The sequence below is a fragment of the Hakea prostrata genome, chromosome 8 (assembly GCF_041222555.1).
Source record: "Hakea prostrata isolate BN-2017 chromosome 8, UWA_Hpros_2, whole genome shotgun sequence".
NCBI classification, from domain to species: Eukaryota; Viridiplantae; Streptophyta; class Magnoliopsida; order Proteales; family Proteaceae; genus Hakea; species Hakea prostrata.
In genome coordinates this window covers 33,308,515-33,334,494 of record NC_142607.1, presented here as the reverse complement: position 1 = coordinate 33,334,494, position 25,980 = coordinate 33,308,515, and the positions used below count along the sequence as shown (strand labels likewise).

Below are 25,980 nucleotides of genomic sequence, written 5' to 3'. Positions count from 1 at the left end.
TGAAATTTCAAAGTACACAAAGAAAATGGGTGAAGCAATTCTACTAAAAGGTTGAATATGAGGATAGTTACAGGAGATTGATGGCGATAGTATAGTTTAAATATTTTTGTTATTTGTATTTCAAATTTTGAATTATTCAATAAATAACTGACTCTATTAAGTGGGAGTAACTAATAATATTAGGATGAGTTACAAGTAATTTTTGACATTTAAGGGAAACACCTTTAATTTCACCTTTACTTAAAGAAGTCACCTACTTAACGAAGTCAAAAGTAAAACACTCTGAAAAACACTAATAGAATTTCATCGGCAAACACAAACCAGCACCAACCCCCATCATCCTTGGCATCACCATCACCTTAATTACTATAATTGCAAGTATATTAATTAAGAAAAATGATAGTTTACAACACTCTAAATACTGGAAAAGAAAAAAGTTAAACATCCGCATCTTATGCTTCTAATTTGTTTTGCCTTGCTCAGATTCTTACTTCCTTCTTTTGAAAGGCAAGCTCTCTAATCAGTTACAAGCTTTAGACCCAAATCCCAGTTTCCCTCCTGCCACATTGTAAACTACCTCATATGTTTGCTGTTGCATATTCCCAATGATCTGCAAAGAAGCTGGGCTGCTTAATGCAAAAGCCAAGCAATATACAGTTGAGCTTTCTTGGACCATAATCCCAGATTTATCAACATTCAAGTCTGCACCTCCACCGAAATGCAATACTATGCCCGGTATATCTGCAGTACTATATGCAGACAAGTTATAGCAAGTGTCGAATAGTGAACCTGGTGGTGCCATGGGGTACTTAGACATTGCTCGACGAAATGCCGAGCTGAGAGCTGAATAAGCTGGTGGTGCCAATCGAGTGATCACAGTTCCAGAGTCTATAATGGTTCCTGGAGTAGTAAAAACTGATTCTGCGATTGCTAGCTTCTGCCCTCCAACACTTATTCCTGTCATATGTAGATAATAAAACGAGGGGCTATTCTTATCTGTTAGTAGTGGAGTGTACTGAGCATTAGAAGATGAAGAACCCGCTTGGCTACCGAATGCAAGAAAACCAGTGGAGCTTGTTGATGATGGAAGACAATAGGAGAAAAGCTTTCCATACTTTTGAGCAGTCTGTGATACCGTCGAGATCTCTTGGCGGCCGAGACCTAGTAGTCCATCTGCAGTACCAAAGAGGCCATCGTTGCTATGCCCACAACCAAATTCAAAATTAGGGGTTGTATCTGAAGAAGATAGTGTCAGTGTATCGGTTACAAAGTCCCCTTTTGAATATGAATTGTCACCATATGAGACCTGGTAGAGGCAATTGGTGGTGCAAGAAGACTGTGCATAGCCAGATTCCCTCAGTTGCGAGCACGCAGCTGAGCCACATTTGACAGTGGAATAGGTTGAAGAAGCAGCAGAGTTGAAATAGGGATCTTGTTGTGAATAACACCGTTTGGCAAAGCATGGTAGGCATTGGATCCAAGTGAGATCACTACCTGTATCGAACACTACTGTGAACTTTTGCTTGGGTGTTCCAAATCCAATGTTGACAACAAAGTTTGCTGTCCCTAATGATTCACCAGATTTAGCAGGAATTTTCACAGTAGAATCTGAGACAGCTGATGCCTGATTGTTTGAGATTTTAGACTGGATTGACTTGACTCGGGTTTCGTCATTAATGAGAATCTCATGAAGACTTGGGATTTTTGATTTCCCTTCCGTTTAACGGTGAGCAAGGTCCATATCTGTGAGCTACTTGCATCAATGGCCTGCTTGAGACTTCAGAACCTAGAAGCACAAAAGGCAACTCGCAATCAATATATAGAAGAGATATCATTACTCCCGTGTCGGGGCGGTTTCCATGGGCTTCAAAGTACGTTTTTAAGGCGGAAAATACTGACTCCAAATATGGACCATTTGCAAAATAACACTTTTGGTTCGAATTTAGCAATGGTTTGGATTAATGGTTCATATTGGGATTGAATCAATTTTAAGGTCATTATTAATTTGTTATCCAACCATTATAGTCTATTTTAAATTAAAAATTATATAAATATTGCATCTTGCCATTCGGTGTAAATAAAATGATCTATCTAGTATCTTTAAAGAGTAAAATAAACTTAGAATCTTAGGAAAAAAACACAGAAGATGTCAACTCAAAGATGATAAAAACTAGGGATAATTACTATTGCCCCCTTATACTTAGGTTTTATTACTAATCAAACCCCCTTCTTTGTGAAATTACTATTGCCCCCCTCACTACTAAAGGTGTTAAGTGGCTGTTAACATCAAATATGAAATGTCTATTTTGCCCTTAAAATTAAGAAGTAAAAAATATGCCATTACCCTCATTTATAGAAACTATATTGCATGTCAATTATATTCTTAAAATCTTATATTTTAGAATTAGTTTTGGATTTGGTGGGACTTCATACTTATGATTGTTGAAACTTTCACATTCCACTTAAATTTTTCATAATCACCATGATGGAAGTTTTACAAACAAATTAGCATACAAGATCTAATTGATAGAAAATTTGATAACATACATAATGGTTAGCATATATTAGGTGATTTTCAATTTTCAGCTTTGAATTAAATTTAATATTTCTTAATATTTTAGTTTCTATTTAATTACATATTTCCTTTATTTAGTGATTTATTTTTAGGGGAAAAAAATCACATCTTTCCTTTATTCGGTGGTTTTTTTTAGAAAAGAAAAGTGAAATTAAAGTTAATTTTTTTTCTATTAAGGGTAGTATTATAACTTGAAAAAAGAGCAAATAAGTAAAAAGATAATTGCAAGGTTATTTTTGGGATTTTGAAAAAATATATAGATGCCACATCATCAGTAAACTGACGGAGCTTAACGGTAGGGGGCATTAGTAATTGTTGACAAAGTTAAGGGTTGGAATAGTAATTTAAAAAAGTACAAGAGATAAATTAGTAATAAAATCAAAGTACAAGGGGGCAACAGTAATTATCCTTAAAAACTATCATTTTAATACTTTTAATAAGCTAGCACAATGATAACAGGTCATAAGACTCATAATGGTTTGGGAATGTATAATGGTATGGTTCAGATAATGGTTCAGCCCATTCGATTCGGTCTAATGGGCTGTGAATGTGTTGGACTAAACCAGCTTGAAATGCTTCAATGTTTCATCCCTCAGGCCATACTCTTTCTGGGTTTTTTTTTTGGGCAAAGAAATCAAGTCTTCTGCTGGTAGGGAGTAGACAAGCCTTCTCTTGCAGCAAAGAACCGGTTGGCCGGTGGCTTGAGTGTTAGATCAAGGAACTAATCTAAACATACAGAAACACAAGCACAGAGCTGAAAAAGAACTCACCTTTAGAAAGAGTAGAGCAAACATTAGCTGGCTTGAAGGAACTTAGGGAAATGACATGAGTCTGGAGTTGATGATTTGCCACCAGTTCTTCGAATCTGTAAGCATCTAGCTTCTGTAAAGAACAAGCAGAGAAGAAAAACAAAGAAAGAAGGAAAAGGAAGGAGTAGTTAACAGCCATGGATGATGGATATTGGTTTCTCAAGCTAACTATTTCACTCTCTCTCTCTCTCAATCCAATGGCTTATTGCAATATTAACCCAACCTTGTAGTTCTATATATAATAGGAAGGACCACACACATTATAATACTTGGTAGAAATTTCAGAGCAATAATCCATTTTTATAGACGAAGACTTTGAATTGTATTGCTCCAAGTCTTATCAGCCATCGATTAAAGTATGGAAAACAAGAGACATAGTTCTCATTTCCTTTACTAAATATTTAATATTAGATTTGAGTCACATTTTCTTAAGGGATCAATCTAATATCGAAACCGTATGGAAATCATCATGAACAATATATATATTTATCATACATAGAGAAAGTTAATTTGATCGAAGTATTAAAAAACAATAAATAATTTAAAAGAAAAAATCTCTTTTAAGTATATCATTTGGGAATTTAAGAAGCATTGTTGACTCATGGTCAGTCTTTTCCAAACCACCGGCCACAGGAATACACAGTTTGCTTGGTTGGTTTTTCTGTTTTGTTCAAATCAACAAGCAAACAATAAAAAATAAAAATAAAAGACAAGCGTGACAAAGGGGACTAAAAGTCTATAAAGAACTCAATGGTATTTATCCTAATAGTTTTAAAATTGGATAACGGAAAGTTGAAAGAAATCTAAAGATGTACAGGTAGACAAGGTTTTATTTTTATTATTGGTACTAAGTATTGTATCGGTCAAATGATTTTAAGAGACATATTTTTTCATATAGAGAATCTCTATTACTGGTCAATACATTTTGGTGCAATTCAGTACGTTCTCTCTAACAGAAAAAAAAAAAAAAAAAGACATAACAAAATACTTTGTATCGGTTGTATCCGACACGGATACACAACAACTAGTATAATATCATACCTTGACATACTTTAAACCTTACTTCTAGGTCCTATAACTTGTTTGTTCAAAATACCATTTGCAGAATCCTTTGTAAATAAATTATGTAATCTCTTGATGCTTAAGAGTTTAGAGTTCTAAGCATATATAAGAGGAGGAAGACTAAAAAGTTTCCATAGACTGGTGAAAGCTAATCTACATATTGTTAGTCATATTGATGGCCGAGGATTCCTTGCTTCTAGAAACGCATGACTAAGACTCTCACATGTGATAAGAGGCTCAACTAAGCTTACAGAAAGAGTTCCTCAAGGGTTATGCAAATTTCCAAAATAGGGTGGGACTTCTATCATAGGGCCATTATTAATTACTTATAAACCAATTACTTGTAACTGCTACTCAAAGACTCCAGAAACTCATCAACTTATACAACCCTAATCCCTACTCCTACATGGATCCATGTGCTTGCAACTCTAATTTGTTATGTCCAGTAGAAGAGAAAAGAAATCATGGAAGGCATAAGATTCTTTCTATAAGAAGACATGTAGAATGCAAACAAGTCATTTAAGAAAGAATCCAGCATTCTACCAAAAAAAAAAGAGACTACAACACAGTGGAGGCACACGTACACTATCTACTAGACCACTCTAATCGCTTTGCCTCTTTCTTTCTCTTGCTCGACCCATAATTCTCTATCGTCTCTTTGTTTTCAACACATATCAAGTCAATTTTTTTCTTCTATGATTGGAGAAAGATGAACGAAGGCATACTAGAAGTCAATGGCATTTTGTTATTTTAGTTGGTAGATTTACTATTTTACTCACTTTTATTTTCCATGTGAACTCAGTTTATCACTTTTCAAAGAACAGCTAAATTTTATCAAGTTTGTCATGATTTTATTACAAAAAATATAAACCATAAGTTGATTCTAACGATTTATAATAGAGTTGCATGATTTTTTTTCCGGTATAATGACAACATTAAAAGACTCTTAGCTAGGTTTTAAAATTTATACTCTTATTTATGACATTTCCATCATCCATCTATAACTCAATAGAAGAAAGACTGGTCTAACAGGAGCCGATTGGCACGATAGAACAAAAGTTTCTGGGAGATGATAAGTATTTCTTGTTTGATATCCAATTTTTCAAATCCTTCAATCCAGATCTATGATTTTTGTTTTTAATTTTTGTTTCTCTAAACTACAATCATGAATCCCATCAAGTGGGTCAAAGCTATTGGTTTAGATTATTAATTTCAGACTGAAGTTTCCAAGTCATATAGAGCCCCATTTTTCTTGTCTCTAGATTTTCGCATTTCAAGAATAGCATCGCATTCCCTGCATGACTGGTAGAGATTGGATTGGTGACTTTGAGTCAGTACTCTCTGAAAGCTGATTCGGTCAATATGGAAAATCATTGTTGAGTATTGTTTCCAGTGGCTGCTCTGCTTGCTCCTTAAAGCTTTCTAGAAGCTGATTGGAAATCCACTTACTGATGTAAAAATGCAACCATCAGGGTTGATTTCCTTCCAGGTCAATTGTAAAATGTGAAATTGCATTTCATCTTCTTTAATTGTCCTGAAGAGGATCTCATCTTCTTCAAATGGTTTCTTGGTTCTTTTTCTCGATCTTTATTTCAATTATTTTACCCAGTAGCTCCTTCTATTGATAATGTGTCGTAGGTGGGATTTGATTTATGTGGTCTTGTTCGTTTATGGACATTCTATCTTGTCTATAAAATGGGCCCATAATCTCAACCTTTCGAGGCTATGGTTGAATGTAATTTCTGTGAGTGAAGTGTTTTCATTAATTAGGAATATCAGATGACATCATATATATAGTATGTAGCTCAGGCACAAGAATAGTAGGATGGTAACACGTGTACAAACAATAATCATAGATCTACTATCCAACACCCCCCCCCCCCACCACAAGGTCCTCAACCTCAAGCTTGGAATGCAACAGCTCAAATTGTGGATGAGAAAGGCTCTCAGTGAGTGTGTCAGCAAGCCGCCAATCAGTAGCCACAAATTGAATGGAGAGAAAACAAGCAGTGGCTAACTCATGCACGTAATGAAAATCAATCTTCAAATGTTTGGTGTAGGAATGAAAGATGGGGTTGCAAGCGAACTCAAGTTATCACACCAGATGGTAGTAGCTGCAGGAAAATAACCACCAAGCTCATGTAAAAATGAGAGAATCCAGACTAACTCAACGGGGTGGCAAAAACTGCCCAATACTCAACCTCTGTGGAGACGAGAAATTTTTCGTAGTTTCTAATAACTCTAGGAAACAAGGTGGGATCCAAAGAAAATATAATATCCTGTAGTCAACTGGCGATCATCTCCCGCCCAATCAGCATCACTAAAGCCAGTCAAAGAAACTGAAGTATCAGTAGCATATAACAACCCATAAGAACTAGTCCCACACAAATACCGCAGAATCTACTTGACAGCAGAGCAATGAACATCATTTGGTGCATGCATGATGTACAACATGACTCATAGCAATAAGCCAGATTATGACGAGTAAGTGACAAATATTGTAATGCCCCAACGGTCATACGATACAAAGTACCATCCGGAAGAGGAACTCCTGAGCAAGCAAACAAGGTATCAAAACCCAAGGGAGTATGAAGAGGCTCAGCACCATCCATCCAAAGAAATGTGTGCCACCAAATCTCCAACATACTTTTATTAAGTAAGTAAGAGAACTGTGGAAGTATGATGTTCTAATCTGAGCCCATTCCCGCCCTAACCCTAGTTCAGGGCCAAGGATTACTGTCTCTAGCCCTAAGCCCTACAGGGCCAAGCCAAGCCAAGCCCATTCCTGCCCTAATTGGGCCCTGTCGAGATGGGTTGGCCCTGACTCTAATTGGCCCTAGTCCTAATCCTGATTGACCCTGATTAGCCCTGACCCTGATTGATCCTAATTGGCTCTGACCCTGATTGGCCCTGATTGGCCCTGACCCTGATTAGCCCTAGTTGGCCCTGTCCCTGTTTAGCCTTGTCCCTAGCCCTGATTGACCTTATCTTGGCCCTAACCTTAATTGGTCCTATCCTTGGACCTAAAATATCAAATGTAAATTCATAAAATAATAATAATAAAAATAAAAGTATCATGAGTAAAATAAAAATAAAATTCATAGAAATATAAGATGATTCAAACTCATACAAAATTATAAAATAGTCAATAAGTTGATAGTGTTGCTTTAAACATAAATAATTTTATACTCCATAATTCTATATTGATCTCTGAATTTCTCTCATTGTTTTAATGATGGAAATTGAAAACCTCTCCCATTACTTTGGTGATGGAAATTAAAAACTCCTCCCATTGATATCCTTATTCAACAAAAAAAAAAATCATATTCAAAACTTTGTTAACAAGTAAATCAACGATAATTTAGTATTGATTTTTTTTCGTAGTTAAAGAAAATTATATTTTAGTTACAAATGTAGCTATCTGTCCTTAATTAAAAATAATAAAAAAAATTCCTGAAATATCACATTGGAGGCAAAAGAAAGATGTCAATATTCATGATGAGACGTTGGGGTGTAGATTTGAGATTTTAATTCTCTATATACTAGTTTTTATTATTTATGATATATTATCTCACATTTGTTAACAACTAAAAATGACTTAGTTCGAAAAATAAAAATTATCTTAAAAATAATATACAAAGTGAACTCATAGTCTAATATGATCAAAATGACTGAAGGTCAAAGTCGAGACTTATAGTTATATCAATGTTAATGTGAAGATTAGGATAAAAATCTAATACATGATCAGGGTCAAATTAACATTAAGACTAGAGCCAAAATTAGGGTCAGGATCGGGCCAAAATCAGGTGGATGCTTACTACATTAGTAATGAAGATATAATTAATTTTTATTAATTTTTGGGTAATTTTCATCTGGACCCCCTGAGGTTTAGTCCATGTCATTTTTAGTCCAAAAAAATGGACACTTTGCATCTGCCTCCCCTGAGGTATTCAATAAGATCAATTAAGGACATTTTATGATTTTTATGACCAAAATACCCTCACACCTATTCTACCGTAAGATTTGCACATTTTCTTCACGTGGATCATTCTAATCGGATGAACATAAATCCATCTAAATCCCTATTCTCTCTCATCTCTTCATCATTTCCATCTTCTGTCCGGCGTCTCCGCCCTCTGTGTTTTTTTCCTCTTTAACTCCAGCGACAGAATCGTAGTAAAATGAAATCAAAAGATGGACCTCCTCAAAAATAAGACAAACAATCAAATTTAAGTTGAGTAACTGGTGAAAAAAACTGGGAAAAGATAAAGCTCACCAACAGCGTGGATCAACAGAAAAAGGAAGGAAATAAAAGGAATCTTTACCGGCAGGAACAAAATCCAATTCTTAGTTTATCAGAATCAAGAGAGCTCTTCAAGTACCTCCAGAGGCCTCTCTTTCCCCAAGTATAATTTCGCAAGAACAAAAGCATAACCGGTGCCACGAGAGGACCAACCACAATCAAATCACAGGTTTTTTTAACTGTAACAAAGACGAAGGCACCCACTAAAAAACTCATTGCATGCACTCACCACTACAAAAACTCACATTATTTACATCTTTTGTAAGACGGCTTAGGCACATTAAATCCATTATTTACATCTTCTGTAAGATTTACAGCGGAACCATATACAGGCTTGATTATGGAAACAAAGGGCTCCAACTGGCCCGAGCAGCGAGCAGAAGCAGTGCTGCCACGGGAAGACCCAAGAGGACCGGAGATGACAAGTCCAGTGGGAGGTATAGGCATAGGACTAGAGGACTTCTTCTAGGGATGCAAAGGCCCTGAACCAGTAGAGGATTTAGAGACATGACTTGAACTGGAAGCGGATCGTTGGATTTAATTGTTGTGTTGGAAGGAGGAGTGGCGAGAAGGCCTTGATGGAGTTGGCCCAAACGAAGTTCCGGCGGTGGAAGAAGGATCCACCACTGGTATGTCAAACATTTTGCCCAGTTCGCCTGATTTCTTGATGTCACCGCCGGTCTACGGCATGGCTCTTGATCCCATTGTGGGTTGTCATTCTTTGGGTTGCTCTAGAGGACCTGAGACATACAACCGGATCGAATGACATACAACCGGATCGAATTTTGATTTTCACCCTTGGATTTAATTTTGAAGAAAATATGCAAATCTTATGGCAAAATAGATGTGAGGGTATTTTGGTCATAAAAATCATAAATTGTCCTTAATTGATTTTATTGAATACTTCAGGGGAGGCAGATGCAAAGTGTCCATTTTTTTTGGACTAAAAATGACATGGACCAAACCTCAGGGGGTCCATATGAAAATTACCCTTAATTTTTTACAAAACATGATCATATTTTTAAAATTTGACACGTGTCAAACATTCACCCCATGTGGATTATAATTAATTCTTCTCCATAATGGGTGGAAGGTCCATACTCAAATCAAGGCCAAAATCATGGGCCAAGATCAGGATCAAGACCAGGGTCAGAATCAGGGCCAAAATCAGGGCCAAAACGAAGGCCAGAATCAAGGCCAAAATAAGGGATAGAATCAGGGCCAAAATAAGGGCCAAAATCAGGACCAAAATAACGAAATATGTAATGATCAACTCAATAGAAGAGCTGAATGATCTTGTCTTTCTTCTTTATATTCTATATTTTCTCTTTATTTTATAACAAGATGTTAGTAATAACAAAATTTTTGGTGGCTCAAAGAAAGAAACAGGCTTCCAAATGATATTTCTTCATTTATTTATGATTTTATATTTACTTTCCTTTCCCTTCCATTGGGAGAGAATCTCTTGAAAAAGATAAGAGCTTTCTTAATTTCTGGTGTTGCTGCATCTGTACCACAAAATCAGAAAACAAAGGACTCTATACCCAAAAATGAACCCCAGCATGACCCCTAAATTACTCCACTTGTGTGACTCTTTCAATTCTTGCTGCATCAGTAACCCATCCCCATAAAGAACACAAGTTCCTTGTACACTTTGCACGCACATTCTTCGTCCCCTCTCCCCACCATACTCATTTACCAAGAAACTCTCGAACGGATACTTAAATACACTTAGGTAATGCACGAAAATCCAGTAACAGGGTATGTCTTTCTTTGATATAAAATACCCAGAGAAGAGGAAAAAAGACCCCATAATCCCTGCTATCAAGGAGCTCCCCATGATGAAATCAGGCACCAGAGCACTGAAGCAGGCCACAAACGCATTGGCCACCAGCATAACCATCCAAACCACCGCAGAGAAATAAAGGAACCCATCAATTTCTCTCCTCAGCCCTACTAACCAGTATACAGAGATGCTGTAAAGAAGAGCAACAATTAAGAGAAAGGGAATGAAAACAATGGTATTGGCTATGACATAGGAATATACTCTATAAGCTCCTCTAGAGGATTCTCTAATCAGAATCCTCCTTTCCTGTAAGAAAATTGGTAGCCCTTCAGTTGTGGTGGAAAGCAGAAATGTGAGAGTGAAGGCGAAGAATCCCAGTCGAGTCTGCAAAGTTGTCTTACCGTCGTCATTTTTGACATTCATGAATATGGTCCCCAGAACAAGCCCAGCCGCCAAAGCTTGAATGATCTTTGCTACAAAAAGCTGCTTCGTTCTAAATATGTTTTTGCAGAATCTCTTGCCTAGGATTAAAACCTCCTCCAATATTGAATTTGGGTAGAATAGGAGTCTATTTTCTTGGCCTTCTCTTTCTCGATTATCTTCAGTTGGCACCACCAATTCATCGACAAACATAGAGCCCTCCTGTACAATGAAGCTTTCTGCGACATCAATGGCATATTCAAGCACATTTACATGCCGAGGAATACGATGGGCAGAGATCTTAAGACGTTCTTCAAGAAGATCTAAAGACCCATGGTGAATAACAGTTCCACTCGATAACAACACAATTTGATCACAGAGCTCAAGAATCCTATACCCGGGTTGATGGATAGTTAAGACAACTGTCTTACCTTGATTAACAACCATAGATTTAAGCAGAGTCACTACTTGAAATGCTGACGCCGAGTCCAACCCTGAAGTGGGTTCATCGATCAGAAGCACCGCCGGGTCATGGACGACTTCAACTCCGATTGAGACTCGCCGCTTCTCCCCCCCCGGAAATACCACCACGCGAGCTGCTGCTATTTCCTCCAATTCTAGACCCGGAGACCCGCTCCAGGCCAAGCTCCTTGATAAGAGCTTTCACTCTTGCCACAGCAACAGTAAGATCACCACCAATCCTAAGACGAGCACTGTATAGAAGTGTTTCTTCCACTGTCAGCAAAGGGAAGAGTGCATCATCTTGGGTTACATAACCTGAAACTCGCCGGAAAGCTGGTGCATGCATGGGCCGATCATTGATTAGAACCCGACCTGCTATAATATCGTGTGGAATCATCCCAGCGAGGATCTCCAAAAGAGTGGTCTTGCCAGATCCACTAGGACCAGCAATGGCAGTGATTTCCCCAGGCTTTGCTACACAATCCACATTTTTCAAAATGTATTTATCGCTTTTGGAACCATTGGGATCCCTCCAACAGGAAACCCAGTTGAGTTCATGGACTAGTTTTGGTTGTAACTGGTAAGAGAGTTTTTCGGTTTCTATCTTGTACTGAATTCTCCGGCCACGGCCGCCAGAACTGTTGGCCTTGATGGGTAACTCCATGGAGAGGAAGAGAGAATGGCGTAGAAGAAGAAGAAGAACTGCAGAAGAAAGGGAAAAGAAAGGAGATGGAAGGACAGATGATCTAACACACCAAATTAACACACTTTTCATGGAGCGCCAAGAGGGTTCAGGTTCAGTGAAGAAAAGAAATCGCCGCGGTAAATCTGTGACACCAAACAGCAAGGGAGATGAGATCTGCGGTACACTTGCAAGAGCATTCTGCGGAAGAAGCTCCTTGGATGATCAGAGAATACCCTGCGAGCGGATTGAAGAGAGCAGGAACAAGGTTAAAATGATACCAGATTAGATCTGAGGCTTCTTGGAGTAGAACTTCATGAGGTTTCCATTAAACTGTGAAATGTATATATACAAGAAGCTTGAGATTTGCTCAATCTCAAGAAATTAAGATTCTCTACAAGTTATACAAGGAAACATAATTAGAAACATAAGAATTGTTACATACATTGTGGTACAACGGGGCTTTATTAAGGCAGGGATGAGGATATTAATATACCTTAGCAAGAGTCGAACCCACGACCTCTTTACTAAGAGATGTAGGTTTCAACCACTAGAACAGCTCTACGTTGGCTGATGGGTATCTTTTTATCTGAATAATCATGATTGAACTATTTAAACTAAGAAAAGCGATTTGGAGGTGAGCGCTGTCTTTATACAAGTACAAGAATCGATACCTTAGAGAGGTTTCTCAGTTGGCAAAAGAAAAACACACCGCACCATGAGATCTAAGAGTTTTAAAGAATTTGAAGCCTGCCCATACACGCATGCACCCCCACTTATATGACTGTGGGACCCATTCTGCCATGTCATGAGATAGATAGACTGGTGAGTGTGGTCCCACTCATGCAAGTGTGGGTGTATGCCCATATGAGCCGGCTGTGTGGGGGAGGATCTAGACTCGAGCTTAAATCCCCTTGAGACCAAAGCTAAAAGTCTACCTTATATTTAAATTACATATAAAAAGCTACAAAGTAAATGTTTTTCAGTTTTTGCTACAATCTAGCCTGATGGATGATTGGAGTATATATATGTATCTTATGTTCGCTTAGTACATCATTGAGAAATTTAGGATTTTCCATTAGAGTTTTTGGATGAGAATTCTTATGACACCATTCTTGACTATTGGATGTGAGATCTTTTTCTGTATTTTTTCTACATGATGAAAAAGCTCTTCTTCTTTATGCACAAGCTTAATACACTTCATTGGTTTATAAACCACATTAAATATTTATATGTTTTTATACTATTTCTTTTTTACTTTACTTTTTTTTTCCGAGTCATTGTCTGGTAGTCATAATGACTAGGGGCCATATGCCCCAAGGGGGTAGGGGAAGGGGAAGGATAAGATGTGATAAGAGCGGAGATTTGAGTCCATGAGTTCATTGGACTTAGTGTCTCTATATCGTAGGGGTGCAAGTTTGGCCCTGGCGGCCCTGACCCGCCCTAAGCCCGACTAGGGCTTGGGCTAAAGATTTTGGCCCTAAGGGCGGGTTAGGGCCAAAATATTCTGGCCCTGACTAGGGCCAAGGGCGGGCCTGGGATTACTCTTTGGCCTACCTAGCCCATCCCGGCCCGGCCCTAATTTTGGCCCTAATCTTGGCCTTGAACTTGGCCCTGATTCTGGCCCTGATTCTAGCCCTGATTTTCGCCCTGATTCTGGCTCTGATTTTAGCCCTGATTCTGGCCCTTATTTTGGCCCTGATTCTGGCCTTGATCTTGGCCTTGATTCTAACCCTGGTCTTAGTCCTGATCTTGGCCCTGATCTACGCCCATGATTTTGGCTTTGATTTGAGTCTGGACCTTCCACCCATTATGGAGAAGAATTAATTATAATCCACATGGGGTGAATATTTGACACGTGTCAAATTTAAAAAATATGATCATGTTTTGTAAAAAATTAATAAAAATAAAAGGATAATTACTATTGGCCCCTTGTACTTTGATTTTATTACTACTGTATCCCCTGTACTTTTCAAAATTACTAATCCAACCTTCAACTTTGTCTATAATTACTATTGCCCCCTTACCGTTAAGTTCCGTTAGTTAACTGATGATGTGTCATCTTTATATTTTCTCAAAAACCCCAAAATACCCTTATACTTATCTCTTTACTTATTTACCCTTTTGTCAAATTATAGTAGTACCCTTAATTAATTGTGCAAAAAAAAAATTATAATCCGTTTTATTCTAAAAAAAAAAAACCATCAAATAAAGAAAGAATGATTGAATAAAACTCAAATAGAAACCGGAGAGGAAGGAAAATCAAATTCAACTCAAATTGGAAGCTGAATATCACCTAAAAAATTTTCAAAATAAATGAAGTTTAGTGAGGGTGGGAAACCAAATTGGATTTGAATTTTGTTCATTTCTTTAAATCCAAAATAAATGAAGTTTAGTGAAGGTGGGAAACCAAATCGGATTTGGACGTTGCTCATTTCTTTAATTCAAAAATAGATGAAGTTTTGTGAAAGTGGGAAACCAAATCGGATTTGGATTTTGCCCATTTCATTAATTCAAAATAAATAAAATTTAGGGTAAAATTGACATTTAATCTGGTTTTATAAATGGGGTAGCATCGTCTTTTGATTTCTTAATTTTAATGAAGGGCAAATTAGACATTACATATTCAAACTTAACGGCAACTTAACACCATTATAAGGAAGGGGGCAATAGTAATTTCGTAAATAACAAGGTTTTATTAGTAATAAAATCAAACTACAAGGGGGCAACAGTAATTATCCCAAAAATAAATTATATCTTCATTACCAATGTAGTAAGCATCCACCTGATTTCGGCCCAATCCCAACCTTAATTTTGGCTCTAGTCTTAATGTTAATTTGACCATGATCATGTATTAGATGTTTACCCTAATATTCACATTAACATTGATATAACTATAAGTCTCGACTTTGACCTTCAATCATTTTGATCATATTAGACTATGAGTTCACTTTTTATATTATTTTTAAGATAATTTTTATTTTTCGAACTAAGTCATTTTTAATTGTTAACAAATGCGAGATAATATATTATAAATAATAAAAGCTAGTATATAGAGAGTTAAAATATCACAAATCTACACCCCAACCTCTCATCATGAATATTGGTATCTTTCTTTTGCCTCTAATGTGATATTTCAGGAATTTTTTTTTTATTAAGGACAGATAGCTATATTTGTAACTAAAATATAATTTTCTTTAACTACGAAAAAATTATCAATACTAAATTATCATTGATTTACTTGTTAACAAAGTTTTGAATATGATTTTTTTTTTTTTTTTTTGTTGAATTGAATAAGGATATCAATGGGAGGGGTTTTCAATTTCCATCACCAAAGTAATGGGAGAGGTTTTCAATTTCCATCATTAAAACAATGAGAGAAATTCAGAGATCAATATAGAATTATGGAGTATAAATTTATTTATGTTTAAAGCAACACTATCAACTTATTGACTATTTTATAATTTTGTATGAGTTTGAATCATCTTATATTTCTATGAATTTTATTTTTAATTTACTTATGATACTTTTATTTTTTTATTATTATTTTATGAATTTACATTTGATATTTTAGGTCCAAGGATAGGACCAATTAAGGTTAGGGCCAAGATAAGGTCAATCAGGGCCAGGGACAAGGCTAATCAGGGTCAGGGCCAATTAGGGCTAGGGACAAGGCCAATTAGGGCTAGGGATAGGGCCAATCAGGGCTATTCAGGGCCAATCAGGGTTAGGGCTAGGGCCAATTAGGGCCAATCAAGGCCAACCCATCCCGACCCGACCCAATTAGGGCCAATTAGGGCGGGAATGGGCTTGGCTTGGCCCTGTAGGGCTTAGGGCAAGGGACATTAATCCTTGGCCCTGAACTAGGATGAGGGCGAGAATGGGCTCAGATTAGAACACATAGGGCTAGGCTTGGGATTGCAAAAGCCCGGCCCAGTTGCAGCCCAACTATATCGTGGTGTTCTTTTCGACATTTTTTTATATTTTTTTATTATTTTTTTATTACAATTAATATTAATTGGGAGAATGTATATTGTTTTTATTGGAATCCACCGACCACCATAGACCCCGTGTCAGCTTCACATTTTGAAGTTACCGAACCAAAAATATTTATATATCTTACAAGTTAGAAACTTAGACCCTAAGTAATTAGTTAATGCGAAATTTCATTTTTGGTAGGTATTCAATGTCAAAATTGAAAATAAATAAAGGCTGCCTATGCTTTTTTGGGGATGTATATGTTTTTATTGGAATCCACCATAGACCCCCGCCAGCTTCATGGTTTGAAGTCATCAAACCAAAAAGATTTATATATCTTACAAGTTAGAAACTTAGACCCTAAGTAATTATTCAATGCGAAATTTCATTTTTGGTGGGTATTCAATGTCAAAATTGAAAATTAATAAAGGTTACCAAATAGGTAGATTTATCTCTTTTTTATTTCAATTAACATTCCCTTGCAAAAATGGAAATTAAATAAAGACTACAGAAGAAAGAGATATGTATGTATCTTCTGATATGTGTATCTTCTGGAGTCCATGCAATTTTTTCATGCAAAACGATAACATTATTTTAAAAAGAAATTTTTACTTAAGGGTCTATTTAGTTACTTGAGTCTGGAGATTTTAAATATTTAGATATTTTAAATTTATACGTTCAAATTTGTAGAGTCATCGGTCATAAAATTAACTGTTTGATTTTGTTGAATGCGCAAATGTTTAGCGATTTTATAGTAAAGGTGAAGTCCAGAGATTTCACTCCATACCCATAAATTTACAATTTACGTTTTCAGGTTAAAAAAGTGAATTCTTAGATTTCATGCTCTAGCAATTCACACAATCAAACAAATATAAATCTTTATCTCCCATTCATTAATTCACAGATTTGATATCCCTAAATTCATATAAACAAATGGGCTCTAAATGAGTTTGAATTCAAATGATCCTTCTTGTGATATTTAGGTTGTGTTTTACTTAAAAAAAAAAAAAAAAAAAATTTTATTTTTTTATTTTTTATTTTTTTATTTTTTTTTACTTTTTTTTTTTGTGAATTCAAATGATGCTTCTTGTGATATCTATATTATATTGAAAAATTTTCAGTGCCATCTGCTGAGTTTTTCAATCTATCAAGCACGCCTCTATAGAGTGAAAGTACATATATCTATAACACTCTTTGTTGTTATTAAATCACAACTAAATGTTGATGGAAACAAGTTAAACTTGAACAATAAATTTAATAAATTTTATGCTCGATTCAGTTCTTCATCTTCCTTTATTGTTTGTGACTTACTCCTCTCTCAATGGTATATTCTCACAAAGTCTTGGTGAGTTAATCATCCAATGAATCCTCAATGGCAAAACCCTGTGGCTGGAGAGCTTACTTCGGTACTGGCCAACCTGATCAACCCTTCTTCCATCCTCATCAACCCTTCTTCCATCCTCAGCCACCCCTTCCAACTTATATAACTGGCGCCAGTGAATTCAGTCCTGTGGATAACACCAAACACCGGCGGCGCCAGGCCTGTGTGGACTCCTTAGATGGGGCAAAAGCGTGTTTTTCATTCTATTCATAGAGGTATGCCAAGTTAGTTCTACTGTTATGTGCTTGTATATATATTCTCATTTGTATTTGTAATCTTTTATTGTTTTCACAGTATATAGCAGTCTTCTTAAGGTAGTTTAAGTTCATGATGGTTTTCTTATCCTTCTGGTTACATGAGTTTTTCCGACCTGAATAAATCTTTCATACTGATTTAAGTGATCTGACTTGCATGAAATGTTTAATTTCTTGAGGTATGCCAAATTAATTCTACTGTTATGTGCTTGGTATTCACATTCTGTCTGTCTTTTAAATTCAAGTGGAATCTTTTATGTTTTTCATATATAGTACATTGCAGTGATCCCAAGGATAACACTAACTAGTCATCTTCAAGTTCAAGATGATTTCTTACATTTCCGGTTGGGTGCTGGATAGATCTTTCTTACTGTTTTAAGTGATCAAAACTTGCATGGTATGTATCTTTGAAGTGGAGATCTAGAACATGTACGCGTCTTTTATAAACTTCAGCTTAGGCTTTTCTACTTCATCTTGAAATTCCAGCAAAAGGTCCCGAACTAAGCCATTCTATCCAGATCTGCAAAACCCACCTTTTTTTCATCACCAAAGAGTTGGCCAATTGGTAATGACCAATGCCTCTTCGTGAAATGGTTAGGGTTTGATCCTCCTTGCTGGTGAGTTATCCAAGAATACGGTTGTAAATGAATAATCGAAGTCCACTTCCATATCGCATTCGTAGTTCTTTAGAGGTATTTAAATCCGTCCGATTACTAATAGGACATGGATATGGTAGAATCCTTTTCTGACCGATTATTATATTTCCAATGATTTATTTGATTAAGTTACGTATTTGCACTTGTTTTCTTATTTTTATAAAGTTATGTTTATTATATATATAGAGAGAGAGAGAGAGAGATTTTCTATTACTAAATAACAATGTTACTAAATTCTTAAATTTTAAACCTAGCTCTCAAAAATAAAATGGTAAAGTTGTCATCAGACAGTCAAAAATTAAAAAATAAAATGGTAAAGATGTCAGCAGACAGTCAAAAATTATATTCAATTTGTATTTATACCCATGTAGAAAAATAACTATCCGAATTCGACTGAATCAGTCTGAAAGCATAAAGAATATTATTTGAATCCGTCCGAATATAATAGGATATGGATATGGTATTACCACTATCCAATCTAAATCCTATCTATTTACCCCCTACCTAAGGATACAGTCGAGGTACAACTAAACTGGCCTAGATTAATTTTATTGTTATGTGCTTGGTATATATTCTCATTCTATTTATCTTTTTTGAATTCAACTAAAATCTTTTTATGGTTTTCATAGTACATAGCTTCTTTAAGCTGCATTACACTAACTAGTCATCTTCTAAATTAAAATGGTTTCATATTTATGGTTGCATTGGCTTGTTGGATCTGATTATTTTTTTTACTGCTTTAAGTGGTGAGATCTAAAACATCTTTTACAAACTTCTACCTATCCAACCCCGAGGGGTGGTTCAGTTGGCAAAGACCAACGCTTCCACATAGGATGTCAAAGTTCGAATCCCCTTGGGGCCAGGGGCGAAGCCCTGCCTATATTAATTATATAAAAAAGCGCTTTGAGAATGTAGTTCGCGCAAGCTGACCTGGACGAACCTCATTCAAAAAATATATATATACTTCTGCCTATCCTATCCCATCTAGTTCATCTCTTTTGAACAAGCCCAAGCAACTAAAATTATAAGAAACCATCTTTAATTTGAAGATGACTAGTTAGTGTAATCCAACTTAAAAACTATGGTATATCATATTATTATACTGTCATATAAAAGCATGAACTCCTCTTTGTGGCAAATCTTTTTTTGTCCTACTTATTATTTGAAATACCTTTAATTTTATAGTGTCTATTTTTTCTTTATTTATTTTTTTGTGTGAATATTTTTGACATTTTAGTTACTAATAATAAAGATTTACATACACCTAAAAAAAATCATCCTTCAAATTTCTAGCCTCATTCTATGTTTCATTTATATATTTCTTCTTGCTATTCTTGTTCCCTTCACGGACCAACTTCTCTTCTTTGCTTTTTCTTCTCTTCTTATTTGGATCTTGATTTTTGCGTCTAGGTCTTTATTACTAACAGAATAGCAATAGGATTGATTCGTTCCTTTGAGTTGGTTATCTTGGATGCGAAGCCTCCATAAAGAAGTGCAATTTGCGAGCATTTGAGGGATTTCAGAATCAAACCTGTTGGAGAAGAGTATGAGCTTTGTTAATTGGTTTCCTAGACAGAGATTCGGTGGAATCGGACCACTTAATGAGTTGGAAGATATGTCGAGCTTCTGCAACTTCGCATTTGACCTTAGCTTATGTGGGAGATTCCCACTCAGAGAATTGTTATAGAGATTTAATTCCTTAAGGTTAGGAAACTCGTCGATTCCGTCTGGGATTCCACCATTAAGTTGTTGTCCATTAAGCTCAAGATGGTTAGTTCCTTCAACAAGGAAAACCCTCTTGGAATCGGTCCTAATAAATGATTATCCAATAAATCAAGAGCTTTCAGAGCTACCAAGTTGGATAAACTCAGCCAGAATTTCACCATTAAACATGTTCTTGGAGAGAAATAGAGACTCAAGTTGTATTAAATTCTGAAGCTCAAATGATAGAAAACCAGATAGATTTGCACTCGCAATGTCAATGTATTTGAAGTTCGACAATAGAGTGAACTCCTTCGGAACCCCATCAGAGAATTCGTTGTAACCGATCTCCAAGTGTTCAAGTCGACTCAATAAGCTCAACTCGGATGGAACTGTCCCCTGTAGCAAGTTCCCAGCTAAATATGGAAACTTCAAACATGGTAGACCACCATAAACTATTGGAATATTTCCTTGGAAGAAATCTTCATCTCTTGTTCATTGTAATTTATCGATATTCTCAACAGTATCTTCAAAAGAGGTTTGTACCGTATAAAACACATTCAGAAACTTTAATCCAAATTATGTGTCTTTCATTTCCAGGCATTAAACTCAGATCCAGTAAAGGTCTGCAATTTGACCATATCAATTGAAACAACATCCATTTTAATCTAGTGCGGAAGAATTACTCACTGTAAATTGCAGATAACTTCGAGCAGCGTTCGATCACCCTTTAGACTTTATCGAACAAAAGCTTCTCTAGAAAGATTGCTAATGTTTTAAGATTGTTAGGGTTAGGGTTTAAGCATGAGGTTGCTTGAAGCATTACACCCTGAGTATCTAGATTGGAATACCTAGACCGTTGCTTCCAGCTAGTATTTATAGAACTACACTAAGTTCTATTGGTAATTGGACTCTCCCACAAAAGCACATTACACCGTTAGATTGTAACTAATCTGATGACTCATATTAGAACATGTTATTAGGTATAACTTGAGTACCTCAACATAAGTTGGGTATGACTCAAATACCTCAACAATAACCACCGTTTCAACGACATCATCTTCTCCCTTCTTCCCTTACTATCCAGATGATGAAAGCAATCCCCAGCTTTGCAACAACCCTTGATTGCAAACTCTGCATGCTCTGCCCTCTTGTCTTTTTGCTTCTCTGTAATTAGAGTTAGTCTTCTTGAATAACAGAATCTCCAGATGAAAACGATGAAGATGATGATAGCAACTGCAGCAGACGTTGCTTTAACTATAATTTTCTTTGCATCGCCAAGTGTTCATTTACAATCAAGATGAAATTGAAAACTTGAAATGATGGTTGGTTTGGTTCGAGTCAAACGTTCAAATGGTTAGGTTCGTTTGAAACAAATATAGGGTTTTACTTGCACTTAAGTTGGTATGTAGTGCACATGGAGGTTTTTGGACCTTTGAGATTTTATCAAATGATGTGGCGCTCATCTCATCACACACTGCTTAGTGCTGTTCACTTACTACACACCACTGAAGCAAACCGTGTCTGCTTTCCCGTTTCTTGATTCTTTTCAGAACTTTTGCTTGTTTTCTCTCTGCTGTGAATCTTGATCTCTTTGCCTTGACTTCTCAAATTTCTATTGAAACTTCTTCATCCACTCCAGTTTTCTCCATAATGTCGCTCTAGCTTTGCCTCTCAAGCTCTCGTCTCCAAATTTTCTCGTATGGAAGGTGCAATTACTCCCTCTACTGTGTGGTCATTCGTTCCTTAGTTACATTGATGGTCCATTTCCATGCCCGGATCCTCCCTACTTCTAAAGCATGTTTATGTTGGGAATGCCTAGATCAAATCATCCTTAGTTGGCTTGTATCTTGTCTGTCAGAGGAAAAACTTCCCCACGTAGTCAGTGCCAAAACCTCAGCTGAAGCTTTGTCTGCTCTATCATTCTTTGCAGCTCCTTCTCTTAGTGAATGATGGATTTGTGCGATCCTCCTTTTGCATTCAGAGAGGCCTATCCTCTGTCTTTGAATATTTACTAGAAATTTGTCGAATAGTAGATTCCTTGGTGACTATTCATTCTCTTGTCACCGTTGAGGATCTCATCCTTACGACCTTGTGAGATCTTAGTGCAGCCTTTTGTGAGTTTGTGGTTGTGGTTTGTCTACACTTAGAGCCTATAACCTTTGTCTATGTAAAGAAGATTCATTAAAATGGAATGAGGAGGTGTTTGGGAAACTACAACAACATAGCTTATCTTAGAAAAATTGGCTATCCTCCAAAGCCAAAATGAAAGGGACCACTGTCAAGAGTGTCAGGTTATGAAGAACCCACCGAATAGAACAATCAGCAAATAAGAGAAAAGAAGAACACAATAATGTATGGGCAAGAGAGAAAACTTCACTATAAATAAAGAAATATCCAAGAGAGAAGAAGATATTTGGGATGATTAAAGGAGGAGGCATTCTTTTATAGCTTCCTCCTCTCCACATATTCCCACATTAGTCGATGTGGGACTAATATTACAACAATCTCCCACTTGGAGATTAGATTGAGAACCAATCAATCTCCACACCAGTCTCTATCTTGCCACCACCATGCTGTCTACATCTCTGTCAAGCCATACAAGGATCTGCACCAAATGAACTTGCCAGTGTTGATTGCTTTTGTCAATGCATCTGCTAGGTTCTATTTCGTGTGGATTTTCTGTGTATCCACCCTTCCATCTTCCACCACTTCACGAATAAAATGATATTGAACTTCTATGTGTTTTGTCTTAGAATGAAAAGTTGGATTTCTTGCAATGTGCAAGGCACTCTGACTGTCACAATACAAGAGAATCTTCTCGTGTTTGTGCCTAAGTTCTTCCATGAATCTTCTTATCCAGATTGCTTCTTTACAAGCTTGTGTAGCTGTCATATACTCAGCTTCTGTTGTAGATAGTGCTACAACTGTCTGTAGTTTAGATACCCAGCTCACAGCTCCTCTTGCAATTGTAAACACATAGCTAGTAGTAGTGGATTTCCTTTTATCAAGATCCCCTGCAAAATCATAATCAACATATCCTCTGACAGTAAATTCAGATCCTCCATAACATAGAGTAGCATCCAAGGTTCATTTAATGTATCTTAGGATCCTTTTCACTATAATCCAATGCTCTTGTCCTAGATTCGCCATATACTGACTAATCACTCCCATTGCATGTGCAATGTCCGATCTTGTACATATCATAGCGAACATCAGACTTCCCACTGCTGATGCATACGGTACTCGAGACATCTCCATCCTCTCTATTTCATTGCTAGAACACATACTTGAGGATAACTTGAAATTAACAGGAAGAGGAGTAGAAATTGGCTTACAGTCTTGCATATTAAAGCGGCGCAAGACTTCCCTTAAGTAACTCTTCTAAGATAGCCAAATCTTCCTGTTATTTCTGTCTCGGTGAATTTGCATCCCTAGAATCTTGTGTGCGGGTCCCAGATCCTTCATTTCAAATTCTCTAGCCAACTGAGCCTTTAATTCTATGATCTGATCTTTGTTGGGGCCTGACGCCAACATATCATCGACATACAACAGTAAAATGATGAAATCATCATCACCAAACCTTTTGTAATACGCACAAGGGTCTGAAGCAAGTCTGTTGTATCCAAGGCTCAATATGAAGGAATCAAATATATTATACCAACATCTTGGCGCTTGTTTTAAGCCGTATAGAGATTTGTTCAACCTTCAAACCAAGTTCCCCTTTTCTGGTTCTTGAAAACCTTCTGGTTGGAGCATATAGATTTCTTCTTCAAGATCTCCATGAAGAAATGTAGTTTTTACATCTAACTATTCAAGATGTAGATCAAACGTAGCACAAAATGCCAGAACTATCCAGACAGTAGTAAGTCGAACCACTAGAGAAAAGATTTCTGTGAAATCGACACATTCTTTCTGAGCATATCCTATGATCACCATTCTTGCACGATACCGCTCTACTTGATCATCATTGTTTCGTTTGATCTTGTAAACCCATTTGTTACCAATGGGCTTCCTTCCGTGCGGTAAAGGTACAAGCTCCCACGTCTTATTCTTATGAAGAGCTTCTAGTTCTTCCTGCATAGCTGCCATCCAAAGTGACGCTTCTAAGCTATCAATTGCTTCTCTGAATGTTGATGGCTCCCTATCTTCTGTTAGAAGACAATATGCAACATTGCTCTCCATAATATAATTAGACTGCCAGGTTGGTGTATGTCTTTCACGAGGTGACCGTTGAACTTCTACAGTTGTAGACTCAATTGGTACTTGTTCCTCATTTTCTGATTCTGCTCCAGAAGAATTTTTTTGGATTGGACTTCTCTTCCTCCTGAACTGTTGTACTCTCTAGAATTTCTATTGAAATGCTACTCACATCTTCCTTCTGCAGCTTATCTTCTACAAAAATGACATCTCTGCTGATGACGACCTTGTGGGCAGTGGGATCTCACAGTCGATACCCCTTGACTCCATCAGCATATCCCAAGAATCTGCATTTTCTGGATTTTGGATCCAACTTCGAAATTTCTTGGGGATGATACATCACGTACATAGGACTCCCAAATGTGTGCAGGCATGAATAATCAACTGGCTTGCCAGTCCACATCTCCATCGGTGTCTTCAGATCAATCGATCTTGTTGGTGATCGATTAATCACGTAGCAGGCAGTGTTTACGGCTTCTGCCCAAAAGGACTTAGCCATACTTGCAGTTCTTAACATGGCTCTCATTCTTTCAAGTAGAGTTCTATTCAACCGCTCCGCTACTCCATTCTATTGAGGAGTGTAAGCCACCGTGAGTTGTCTCTTGATGCCTTCTTAATTACAAAACTCAAAGAAGTCATCCCCTGTATATTCACCGCCATTGTCCGTCTTGAGGCACTTGATTTTCTTCTCAGTTTCTCGTTCAACTTGCGCTTTGAATGTTTTGAAAACGGAAAACACATCTGACTTCTTCTTGATAGGAAACACCCAACATCTTCTGGAATAATCATCAATGAAAGATACATAGTACCTTGCTCCTCCAGAGATGTAATCGGTGCTTGCCATACATCAGAGTGAACTAATTCCAGAACACTTTTACTCCTGGAATCAGATGCATTGAACTTCAGTCTATGCTGCTTGCTTGTAACACAGTGCTCACAAAAGGGTAATGAAACCTTTTTGGGACCCAGGAGTAATTTCTATTCTGCGAGAACCTTCAACCCTTGCTCTGACATGTGGGCCAATTTTCGATGCCACACTTTTGTCATCTCTTCTGCAGTACCGGTTGATGCAACTAATGCTTCTGCCTCCAGACACGTTTCTCCCATTAGTTTGTACAAATTTGCAGCGCCCCTTTCAGCTTTCATTACAACTAGCGCTCCTTTGACGATCCTCATCATTCCATTTTGGATGCGTGTCTTGCACCCAATTTCATCTAATTGTCCCAAAGACAATAGATTCTTCTTTAAGCCCTTCACATGCCGCACATTTTGAATAGTGTGTACCATACCATCGTACATCTTCAACTTGATGGTGCCAACTCCAACAATCTTCAAGGCATGATCATTTCCCATGTACACAGACCCTATAGAGATAGGTTCATAAGTTTGAAACCAATCTCTGCGAGAGGTCATGTGCCATGTTGCTCCCGAATCCAAGATCCAAACATCAGTATGCTCCAATCTATCCTTGGCTGCCATTGCCTTATCTACACTCTTTTTGAATCGACACTCATTTTTTAAGTGTCCCCTTCTGCCACAATTGTAGCACTTGAAATTCTTCTTACACATTCCGTTGACCTTCCTCGAGTCATAGATAGAACTTCTGCTTGTTTTGAGCTTGCCTGTCTATCTTCCCTGCCTTTTTGTCTACTTTCTTCTTCAAGAATTGTAGCAGCGACATCATCAAATACCAAATAATCAGAGAGGATAT

At 37.0% G+C, this 25,980-nt stretch overlaps 3 pseudogenes across 1 annotated transcript; all 3 read right to left on the bottom strand.

Annotated features, from left to right (window-relative positions):
• Positions 1 to 364: 364 nt before the first annotated feature.
• On the bottom strand, positions 365 to 3,565 carry LOC149007612 (aspartyl protease family protein At5g10770-like; annotated as a pseudogene). Its single transcript, XR_016175103.1, has 2 exons — positions 3,346 to 3,565; positions 365 to 1,786 (listed from the first exon to the last, which is right to left on the bottom strand). The product of XR_016175103.1 is annotated as an aspartyl protease family protein At5g10770-like (transcript).
• A 5,202-nt stretch (positions 3,566 to 8,767) lies between these two features.
• Positions 8,768 to 9,505, bottom strand: LOC149007611 (protein SHOU4-like; annotated as a pseudogene).
• Positions 9,506 to 10,235: 730 nt separating this feature from the next.
• Positions 10,236 to 12,081, bottom strand: LOC149007610 (ABC transporter G family member 10 pseudogene; annotated as a pseudogene).
• Between the last annotated feature and the right edge of the window lie 13,899 nt (positions 12,082 to 25,980).